Source organism: Salvia miltiorrhiza, chromosome 2, assembly GCF_028751815.1.
Source record: "Salvia miltiorrhiza cultivar Shanhuang (shh) chromosome 2, IMPLAD_Smil_shh, whole genome shotgun sequence".
Lineage (NCBI taxonomy): Eukaryota > Viridiplantae > Streptophyta > Magnoliopsida > Lamiales > Lamiaceae > Salvia > Salvia miltiorrhiza.
The window spans coordinates 802,442-814,265 of record NC_080388.1 but is presented as its reverse complement, the minus strand read 5'-3'; positions in this window follow the sequence as shown (position 1 = coordinate 814,265).

The window sequence follows — 11,824 nt, the reverse complement described above, 5'->3', positions numbered from 1 at the left end:
GATTTCTGTACTCAAATACAAACTTTCCCACTGCTGGAAATAACTGAAGATCAGCTGAAGCTCAAGTGCTTCCCCTATGCCCTTAAGGATAGGGCAAGGACATGGCTGTTGTCCTTGCCTCCAAATTCCATCAAAACTTGGGGGGAAGCATGTGAGAAGTTTATGATAAAATTCTACCCCAACCATAAGACGCAGGAAATCCGTACACAGATCATGACTTTCATCCAGGGAGCTGACGAGCCTTTTCATGAGGCATGGGAAAGATTCCAAGAATTACTCCGGCAGTGTCCGCAGCATCAGCTGGCTCCTGCAATGTTGAGCCAATTTTTCTATGATGGGTTGATCCACACCTCCCAATTTATGGTGGACAGCACTGCAGGAGGGAACATCGCCAGAAAAACCGCAGCTGAACTTAATCAGATTTTTCAGACACTGGCGGAGAGTTCACAGCAGAAGACCACTCGGGGACGACGGGTGGAGGCAAATGCAGTTGGACCAAATTGCGAGCTGCAAAAGCAGATGGCCACTATGATGAGAGAGTTACAACAGCTCAAGATGAGCAAGGTGGAAAATCCACCCGTCCGAGTGCAGAATGCAGAAGGCTGTGGAATCTGTGGTGATTTTGGCCATGGAGCCAATAATTGTCACAGAATGGGAGAATTTCCACCAGAAGGACAAGCTGAGACTTATGCAGTCCAAGGACACTACAATTCTGGTTGGCGGAATCAAGCTCCTAGCGGGTCAGGGTCAAGCCAAGGAAATCAGTTTCGCAGACCACCGCAGCAGATGGGATATCAGAATCAGCCGCAGTATTTTCCACCTCAACAAAATTTTTCTATGCCATTGCAGCAGCCGCCTCAACCCATGGGACCTTCATTGGAGGACACGATGCAGTCATTTATGCAAGCTAGCAAGCAAGCAATGGAGGCTCAGAATGCTACCATAAAGCGCCTTGAGATTACAGTCGGGCAACTCACAGGAGCTTTGAATCAGTTGCAGCAGTCGCAGCAAACTGAAAACCCACAGCTGCATCAAGCTCATGCTATTGAGCTTGTCGAGGAAGATGCCCGAAGAACCGCGGGGAAGTGGAGGAGTAAAACGGTGGAAGCTATGAAGATCAACCAACAGCTCAGTCCACCTCTGCCGCAGGTTCAGTCCACCCAACCTTTACCGAAGCAAGGAGATCCCGGTAGTTTCATTTTTGACATAGGCTTGGGACGAGCTGGGGAGGTCTCAGGCATGCTTGATTTGGGTGCGGCAGTCAACTTGATGCCGTTTGATTTTTTCGAGAAGCTGGGAAGAAGAGAAAGTGAGCTGAAGTGCACCAACATGAAGATTCAGCTGGCCGATGGCTCGATTAGCAGTCCTCGTGGACTCTTGGAGGATGTAGTAGTCACGGTGAGAGGACTTAAAGTTCTCACAGATTTTGTGGTGCTGGATGCAGGAAAAGGAATAAAAGGAGAAAATGGTCGTCTTGTTCTGCTTGGCCGACCTTTTATGGCTACTACGCAAACTCGCATTAATGTGGGTTCTGGAACTTTGAGTATGGCCGGGGCAGGTGGATCAGTAACATTTTCTGTCTATGATAAAAAGACTGCTATTTCTTCTCCTTATTTGCATAACTGTTCCTTCGTTGAGATTTGTGATTCTGCAGAAAAAACAGATTCTGTGCAGGAAAGTTTTGATAATCTGCAGGAGCAAGAATGTTTAATGCAGAAGGATGAGGAAAAGCTGCAGGAGCCTCCCAATATCTTGCAAGTTGAGGAGGCCCGTGAAGAAGAGGAATTGGATAGACAGCACTGCAACGATGGAGTTGTGCAAGGATTGCAGTGCTTATTGCCTTCGGAAAAGAAAGAAGTGGGGAGCACGCGATTTGGCTCCCCAAAAAGAATCTTGATGAGGAGAAATGTGATGAGTTCGGTAAACTCATTAGGAGAACCCGCAGCTGCAATCAAGGAAGGATTGTGTTCTCAAGGATTAAGGCAGCTGGCTCGTAAATGTGATTTTGGTTAACGGGTTTTTCCAAGTCGGGCTGGCGACTTTAAAACTAGCGCTGCATGGGAGGCAACCCATGTTTTATTGCTTTCTGTTTGCTTTTGTTTTTCTTTCTGTTTAATGTTTTGTTTTGGGTTCTGTGGTCTGATGCAGGAATTGTTCTTTTGAGAGTGATTTTGTGCGGATGAGAAGAAGTGGATCTCCTGCAGAAGTCAGAAGTTTCTCCTCCCCTATTCTTCGAGGGAAGTGTTTCTACACTTATGCGCTTTATTTTTAAGTGTGGGGGGAAGAGTTTCTGGTAACTGCGGGAAGTTTTATTATGAGCTTAATTTTGGGGCAAATGGTCCCCTTGCATAAAGTTAATTGTTTGAAATTGAGCTGGTCAGTTTAAGAATTGTGAAGTGATGGTTTCTAATGTGATTTTCGGGTTTGTGACTGATTGGTGGAATTTTGGTTTTTCCGGTTGACATGTTCTGTGTGATGCAAATGATTTATGAGTTTTCTGTTGTAACACTTTTGCAAACTTTTGAGGCGTGATTTGTCCGGTAGATGATAGAAGGAGTGTTGTCATTGTGGTTGCCTACGATCGTATCTATTTGTGTGAAGTTTGTTTTAATTCTGAAAATATTTGACAGCTCTGAGTCTCTGCTCCTCTAGAAAATCTATGAGCATGGGAAACCACGTGAAACAACTTTGGAAGTGCACCCAAAGGGTTTATTTCACGAATACTGGCTTAACTGTTGAATTTAAAGGAATAACTTCGGTTGAAGACACAAAAGTTGTAAAAAGTGAAATGAGCTTAATTGAGATATGGATTATAAAGGCGATCACATTAGGGAATTCACTTCTATCGGAGAACTGGGTCTGATCGAATCTTTTGTTTACATTTGTGTTGCTTCTTTTACTCTGAGCTTTTGCATCATCTAGAATCGTGTGTTGTTGTGAAAAACCTTGATTTGTCTGTGAAAGTCTAGTTGGAATTGAGCATCGTGATACCATCTTTTCATTAGTTTTATACTGATTTTGCTTGAGGACAAGCAAAAGGCTAAGTGTGGGGGGGTTGATTTGTACCTTATTGTTCATATTTTGAGGGTTTATTTGATGATAACGTGACCTCTTAGTTATTGATGTTGGTGATTTTGATGAAGAATGTTTTACTTTTTGCAGAAGATTTAAGAATGGAGGAAATTTTGAATACTTAGCAAAATACGAGCAATAAAGAGAAAATATTGTGTGTTGAATGCACGTGCACAAGGCCATCGCCGAGCTTCCATCCCATCGCCGGGCGCCTGCTCTCCCTCGGCAAGGCCTCGCCGAGGCCCTTCCCCCTGCTCGCCGAGGAGCAGCCCCCCATCGCCGAGGAGCTCGCCCAACTGCTCGCCGAGGAGCAGCCCCCCTCGCCGCACGCTCTCGCTCCTCGCTCGCGTAACTCCATTCCCTGCTCGCCGAGGAGCAGCCTCCCATCGCCGAGGAGCTCGCCAAGCTGCAGCCTCTCCTCGCCCAACTGGATCGCCGAGCTGCAGCCTTCCCTCGCCGAGGAGCAGCCCAGCCAGCGCCGAGCTGCAGTCCTCGCCCGCTCCTCGCCCGCGTACTGCAGCCTCCTTCGCCGAGCTGCAGCATTCCCTTCGCCGAGCTGCAGCCGCTCCTCGCCCAACTGCTCGCCGAGCTCAGCACTCCCATCGCCGAGCTTCAGCAGCACCCCCTCGCCGATCCAGCACTTCCAGCACCGAGCTGCAGTTCTCCTCGCCTCCTCCCTCGGCCGAGCAAGCTTCCCCTTCGCCGAGGCCTTTCTCCCATCGCCCGCGCACTTCAATCCTTCGGCCGAGCCATCCTCGCCCGAGCCTCAAATCCCAACGGCCGAGGCCCTCTCTCCAAACGCTCGAGTTCTTTTGCTCCAATCAGAATATGCCACGTGTCCCAATTCAGTAGTGGAGAGAAAAAGCGTATTTCACATTCCGGAGTATAAAAGGCAGACTTCTCAATTCTAGGGTAATCCTCAATCATTCTTCCGCTCTCCAAAAAGCGGCAGTTCCATTTCTAGACGCAGTTGATAGTTAGGGTTTCCTGTTTTCTTAGTTAGGGTTATTTTGCGTTGAGAATTTATCCTTACGCCTAGATAATTCGTAGCTAGAGATTTATTTTCAGGATCGGCTTTACTGTAAGTGATTTTATTCTTGCCTAGACAATTTCTCGCTTATTGATTTCACAGTATTCATTATTTTCATTCACGCTCTAGATAAATTTATTGTGCTTAATCATTTAATTCATTGCCTAGATAATTAATGTTTACTGAAATGGTTTATGTTTGAATTAATGCTCTTAGTTTAAAACCTTAGATAATCTTACGCCGTTTAATCTGTGCCTAGATAATTTACATGCCTTCTGTAAATTCTGCATTAGATAAATTTACATGCTTTATTTATTTCATGCCTAGGTAAATTTACAGAGCTTATTTAATTTCTGTTTTAGTTTAAGAGTGTGCCTGCGTGAATCTGATTAGAGTGTTTAGGATTTATTGCTTTTTGTGTGTGTGACACGATTAGGTGCCCTGTTGAATCTTCCTTGAGAGACGACTTGGGTTAGCTTGCCCACTGCAATTGACCTCGTACGATTGCGAGTCAATTCACTAGTGTTTGAGTTGAGTCAGTAGTCATTATATAAATTATTTTTTAATTAATTTTATTTGATTAAAATTAAATTGATGGTATAGTTCAAACTATAATAATTTCAATATTTTTTGTCAATTATATGTTAATTTTTTGTTGATTAGTGGGAAATCATTTGGGGATTCTCAAATTGAAGTATGATTAGTGATAACTGAATTGAGGATTCTCAAATTGAAGTAAGATCAGTGGAAAATCATTTGGGGATTATCAAATTGAAGTATGATTAAAGGGAAATCATTTGAGAATTTTCAAATTAAAGTATGATTAGTGATAAAGGGATTGATGATTCTCAAATTAAAGTAAGATTAGTGGGAAATCATTTGGGGATTCTCAAATTGAAGTATGATTACATGGATATTATTTGGTGATTCTCAAATTTAAGTATGATTAGTGATAAATGGATTGAATATTCTCAAATTGAAGTATGATTAGAGGAAAATCATTTAAGGATTCTCAAATTAAGGTATGATTGGTTGAAAATCATTTGGGGATTCTCAATTTAAAGTATGATTAGAGGGAAATCATTTGGGGATTCTCAAATGAAAGTATGATTAGTGATAAATGGATTGAGGATTCTCAAATTGAAGTATGATTAGAGGAAAATCATTTGGGGATTCTCAATTTGAAGTATGATTAGTGATAAATGAATTGAGGATTCTCAAATTAAAGTAAGATTAGTGGAAAATTATTTGAGGATTCTCAAATTGAAGTATGATTAGAGGGAAATCATTTGGGGGTTCTCAAATTGAAGTATGATTAGTGATAAATGGATTGGGGATTCTCAAATTGAAGTAAGATTAGTGTGAACATTTGGGGATTCTCAATTTGCTCAATTATTATTCTTATTATGTTGTTCGAGCTATGTTTTATGGAAATTAGAGTATTATATCATTTAATTGGAGATTAATAATACACGTAAATTCTTAGCATATTGTAGCATACTTTATAATTTAAAGCTATGTAATAAGGAATATATGTGAGTTATAACATTTTCTAGCATGTTTTAAAGAATCCTCAATTGATTTTTCACTAATCATGCTTGAATTTCATAATTGCCAATCGATTTTTCACTAATCATATTTGAATTTTAGAATTTCAAATGATTTTTTCACTAATCATACTTGAATTTGACAATTTCAATTGATTTTTTCACTAATCATACTTGAATTTGAGAATCCCCAATCGATTTTCCACTAATCATACTTGAATTTGAGAATCCTCAATCGATTTTTCACTAATCGTACTTGAATTTGAGAATCTTCAATCGATTTCCACTAATCATACTTGAGTTTGAGAATTCCAAATGATGATTTTACTAACCATATTTGAAATTAAGAACTCCAATGGAATTTCCACTAATCATACTTGAAATTAAGAATCTCCAATCGATTTTCCACTAATCATACTTGAATTTGAGAATTCCAAATGAAATTTTCACTAATCAAACTTGAATTTGAGAATCCCTAAAAGATTTTTCATTAATCATACTCCCTCCGTCCACCAATTCAAGGCCTACTTGCCTTTTTGGTCCGTCCACAAAAACAAGGCCTACCTATTTTTGGTAGTTTTTATTCATTATTTAATCAAAAAATTCAAAGATTCTTTACAAAAAAGTGGGACATTTTCTCCACTCAACTAATAAAAATACATTTTTTCTTAAAAAGTGGGACCCTTTCTCCACTCAACTAATAAAAATACACTTTTTTCTTAAAACCCGTGTTTTTTCATACAGGCCTTTAATTGGTGGACGGAGGGAGTACTAGAATTTAAGAATCCCCAATTGATTTTCCACTAATCACTTGAATTTTAGAATCCTCCATCGATTTTCCACCAATCATACTTGAATTTGAGAATTCTCAATCGATTTCTCACTAATCATACTTGAATTTGAGATTCTCTATTGGATTCTCCACTAATCAAGTTCAAATTTGTGATTCTCTATTGGATTCTCCACTAGTCAAGGTCAAATTTGTGATTCTCTATTGGATTCTCCACTAATCAAGGTCAAATTTGAGACTCTCTATTGGATTCTCCACTAATCAAGTTCAAATTTGAAATTCTCAACTAGATTCTCCACTAATCAAGTTCAAAATTGAGATTCTCTATTGGATTCTCCACTAATCAAGTTCAAATTTGAAATTTTCTATTGGATTCTCCACTAATCAAGTTCAAATTTGAGATTCTATATTGGATTCTCCATTAATCAAGTTCAAATTTGAGATTCTCTATTGGATTCTCCATTAATCAAGTTCAAATTTGAGATTCTCTATTGGATTCTCCACTAATCAAGCTGAAATTTGAGATTCTCTATTGGATTCTCCACTAATCAAGTTCAAATTTGTGATTCTCTATTGGATTCAAAATTGAGATTCTCAACTAGATTCTCCACTAATCAAGTTCAAATTTGTGAATCTTTATTGGATTCTCCACTAATCAAGTTCAAATTGAGAATCCTCAATTGAAGTTCAACTAATCATTCTACTTAGTTACACAATTGACTACACGGTTAGGTGACAACTACACAGTTAGTTACACGGTTATGTCATTCTACTGTGTAGTAAACTGTGTAAGATATTGTGTCCCCTACCGTGTATGTCCCGTATAGCTGTTTGATTCGTTTGAGCAATTGACATGGATGGATACTTATACATTGTCAAATTTAGATTATCAATAGTTAAAATACCAATTAATTTTATTAATTAACAATGAATATAATAAATTCATCACAAGATGTAATAAAATTTAAAATTTATTTAATTTGATATATAATATACAAAAAAGAAAAATTAAATAAGCAAGATGTAATAATTTAAAATTTTAACATATTAAAAGTTTATATTTTAATAAGTGATAATTTTTCCTTAAATTGTTACCTATAAAACTGCCGACAATCAATTTTTGCATTGATCCATTGACGGTCGGTCCCCATCTTTTGAGTTGAGAACACGCAATTAGAGAGAAAATAATAAAACGATAAAATAGGACAGAGAAAGTAATAAGGGGTGCAATTAGTTTTGTAAATTAGTGCTTTAAATTGCCTAATTAGTTTTGTAAATATATTTAATTAAAATTAATTTTTATTATATTTATGAGTATGATAATTGAATTAGTATTAATTTTTATATAAATATATAAAATAAAAAATATTTTTCCGTGCATTGCACGGGATGCAAATACTAGTGTAGTAATAAACACGTATTATACTTTAATTTGAGAATCTCCTGTTAGTTAATAGTGTTTACCACTTAAATAAGACTAGTCTGACCGCACAAAATATTGGAGCATGATTTTTCCGCCCATCTATAAAATCTTTCGGTCGGACACATTTTAGAGAAAATTCTCACGGTCGGATTTGTACTTATCAATTAAATCGAAAATTACAAAATGAAAACATGCAAGGACACCTGTCCGACCGTCAGAAAATGGAGCATTATATGACCGCCCATATATAAATTCTCTCTGTCGGACACATTTTACAGAATGGTAGTGCTAAATGGCCATAATTAATTGGGTCAAATTAGTCATTTTGTATTTATTATGATTATATATTTAGTTAGTTTTAATAATTAATTTAGTATTTTAAAATATTATCACATTTGGCTTACATTTTAAAAAGATTACTTAAGAAAATATAATTATTTATTGTTGATTATGAGACCAACTAGCATTTGCATCCCGTGTTTATTTTTATATTTATATAAAATTAATACTAATACAATAAAAATTTAATATTAATGAGTTAGATTAATTGATAACAAATAAATATATGTTAATATTAGTATATGATTTAATATAGTTTAATAATAATATTATCATACTTGAATTTGAGAATTCCCAATGGAATTTGAGAATCCCCAATTAAATTTTCACTAATCATACTTGATTTTGAGAATCCCCAATTGAATTTTCACTAATCATACTTGAATTTGAGAATCCTTAATTGAATTTCAACTAATCATACTTGAATTTGAGAATCCCCAATTGAATTTCCACTAATCATACTTGAATTTGAGAATCCCCAATTGAAATTCTTCTAATCATACTTGAATTTGAGAATCCCCTATTGAATTTCAACTAATCATACTTGAATTTGAGAATCCCGGCCCCAATTGAATTTCCACTAATCATACTCGAATTTGAGAATCTCAATTTAATTTACCCTAATCATACTTGAAATAACAAGTGAAGCACTTACTTACATCTCAAATATAAGTTTAAAACTTATATTTATAATTTGATATTCTTGAAATAACTAGTGAATCGTTTACTTACATCTCAAATACAAGTTTAAAATTTATAATTATATTTTGATATTTTTGAAATAACAAGTGAATCATTTACTTACATTTCAAATATAAGTTTAAAACTTATACTTATAATTTGATATTCACGAAATAATAAGTGAATTAAAATTAAAATCAAAATTTTTATTACAATAAAATTAAAATTCAATTTTCTAATTTTGAATTAGTTTCGAATGATTTCGAATGAACAATTATAAAATCGAATAATGGCTATTTTCATATTCTCCAGTATGAGTAATTAATGTCCCATGTTATGTATCTCAAGTTCATTTTTTTAACATACAAACTGAATACAAACATATACATATATATATACACTCAAAATACCTTTACACATGACAACATCTGAATGGGCCTCATGTATTGCATTACAAGCAGGATGGACACTCCCAGAAAGTGATAGTAAAGTGGTGCGGTCCACACCAATTATGTACAACTTTTTTACCCAAAAAAGAAAATGAGCCTATTGGAGTGAGACGGAGGGAGTATTTTTTTTTCTAAGTTTTGTTCAGTTGTCTTCAACTCTAGAGCAAGGTAATTTTTTTAAAAAATTTCAATCGTATTTTATATTTTTTAAATCGCACCAAACTAGACGCTTTTATGCTTTTATTATTATTATTATTATTATTATTATTATTATTATTATTATTATTATTATTATTATTATTATTATTATAATATATCTGGTTAGGATTTTCCACTAATCATACTTGAATTTGAGAATTCCAAATAATTTTTTCACTAATCATACTTGAATTTTAGAATCCCCAATGGAATTTCCACTAATCATACTTGAATTTGAGAATCCCCGATCGATTACCCACTAATTATACTTGAGTTTGAGAATCTTCAATCAATTTTCCACTAATCATACTTGAATTTGAGAATCGTCAATCGATTTCCACTAATCATAATTGAATTTGAGAATCTCCAATCGATTTTCCACTAATCATACTTGAGTTTGAGAATTCCCGATCGAATTTTCACTAATCATACTTTAATTTGATAATTCTCAATCGATTTTTCACTAATCAATTGGGGATTCTCACTAATTCAAATAGGATTTGTAGGAAATCGATCGAGGATTCTCAAATTCAAGTACGATTAGTGAGGAATCGATTGAGGATACTCAAATTCAAGTATGATTAGTGAAAAATCCATTGGGGATTCTCAAATTCAAGTATGATTAGTGAAAAATTCATTAATTATCTTCGTCACAGAACTATAAGCAAATTATCTTATTATACTAATTTAATAAGCAAAGTAATGAAGTTGAAATTAAATAACGAGAATTTTTTATATAATCAATCGAACACATTATTTTATTATATAAAAATAATGTAAAATAATTTAAATTTCATAATCCCAATCGATTTATTTCACTAATCTTATTTCAATTTGAGAATCCTCAAATAATGTTTCACTAATCTTACTTCAATTTGAGAATACCCGTATGATTTCCCACTAATCATACTTCAATTTCATAATCCCCAATCGATTCCCCACTAACCATACTTCAGTTTCTTAATCCCCAAACGACTTTCCACTAATCATATTTCAATTTCATAATCTCCAAATGATTTCCCACCTATCATACTTCAATTTGGGAATCTCTAATTGATTTTCCACTAATCATACTTGAATTTGAGAATCCCCAAATAATTTTCCACTAACCATACATCATTTTTCATAATCCCCAAATGATTACCCGCTAATCATACTTCAATTTCACAAAAAACAAAATGATTTTTCACTAATCATACTTCAATTTGAGAATCCTCAAATGATTTTTCACTAATTGTATTTCAGTTTCATAATCCCCAAATGATTTTTTGCATATCATACATGAATTTGAGAATCCCACAATCGATTTCCTACTAATCATACTTCGATTTGAGAATCATCAATTGAATTTCTACTATTTTTACTTCAATTTCATAATCCCCAATGCGATTTCTTCTAATCAAGCTTCGGTTTCATAATCTCCAATTCGATTTCCGCTAAGTTTACTTTGATTTAATAACACTTAATTAGATTTCATGTAATCTTACTTCAATTTCATTATCCTCAATTCGATTTCATGTTATCTTACTTCAATTTTTTTTTTGAAGTTACAAGAGGTATTTCAATACAATCAATTATAATAATTGATTTGATATCAATTATATTTATAAATATGATAATTAAGTTGATATCATTATATATAAATATAGAAATATAAAAACGTTTCTCGTGCATAACATGATATGCAAATGATATTTGAGACTTACTAGTGAAATCCCCAATTTGAATTTGTGAAACAATTTCATCAAATTGAGATTCATTTATTTGTAAGTTGTTTAATGCAAATTCCTTTCATGCTATTAATCATTTAATTAATAATTTATACTTATAGTACATAATTACTTCATTCGTCCCAGTATAAGTGAGATTATTTTTTTGGACACGAAAATTAAAAAACGTGTATTTTGTGTGTAAGTGGAAAAGTGAAAATGTGTTTAAAAAATAAAAATTTTATATAAAAATGAAAGAATCTCACTTATGGTGGGACAACCAAAATAGAAAGAGACCTATTTATAGTGGGGTGGATCGAGTATTATTATTATTGTTATTATTATTATTATTATTACTCCGTAACTTTAGTTGTAATTTACATTTAAGTCAAGTAAGTAATACTTTTATGTTAACTATCTCACCAATTTAAACCTGATTAAATCATAATTAAGTCATCACTTAAATAATACATGATTCGTATCACCATCTAGCATAATCAAATTGTTATGCAATTCAGCATAACTGAATTCATATAAATGTCGGCTTTAATTTATTAAGAAACTTTTTACTCATCTTTTTCACTCG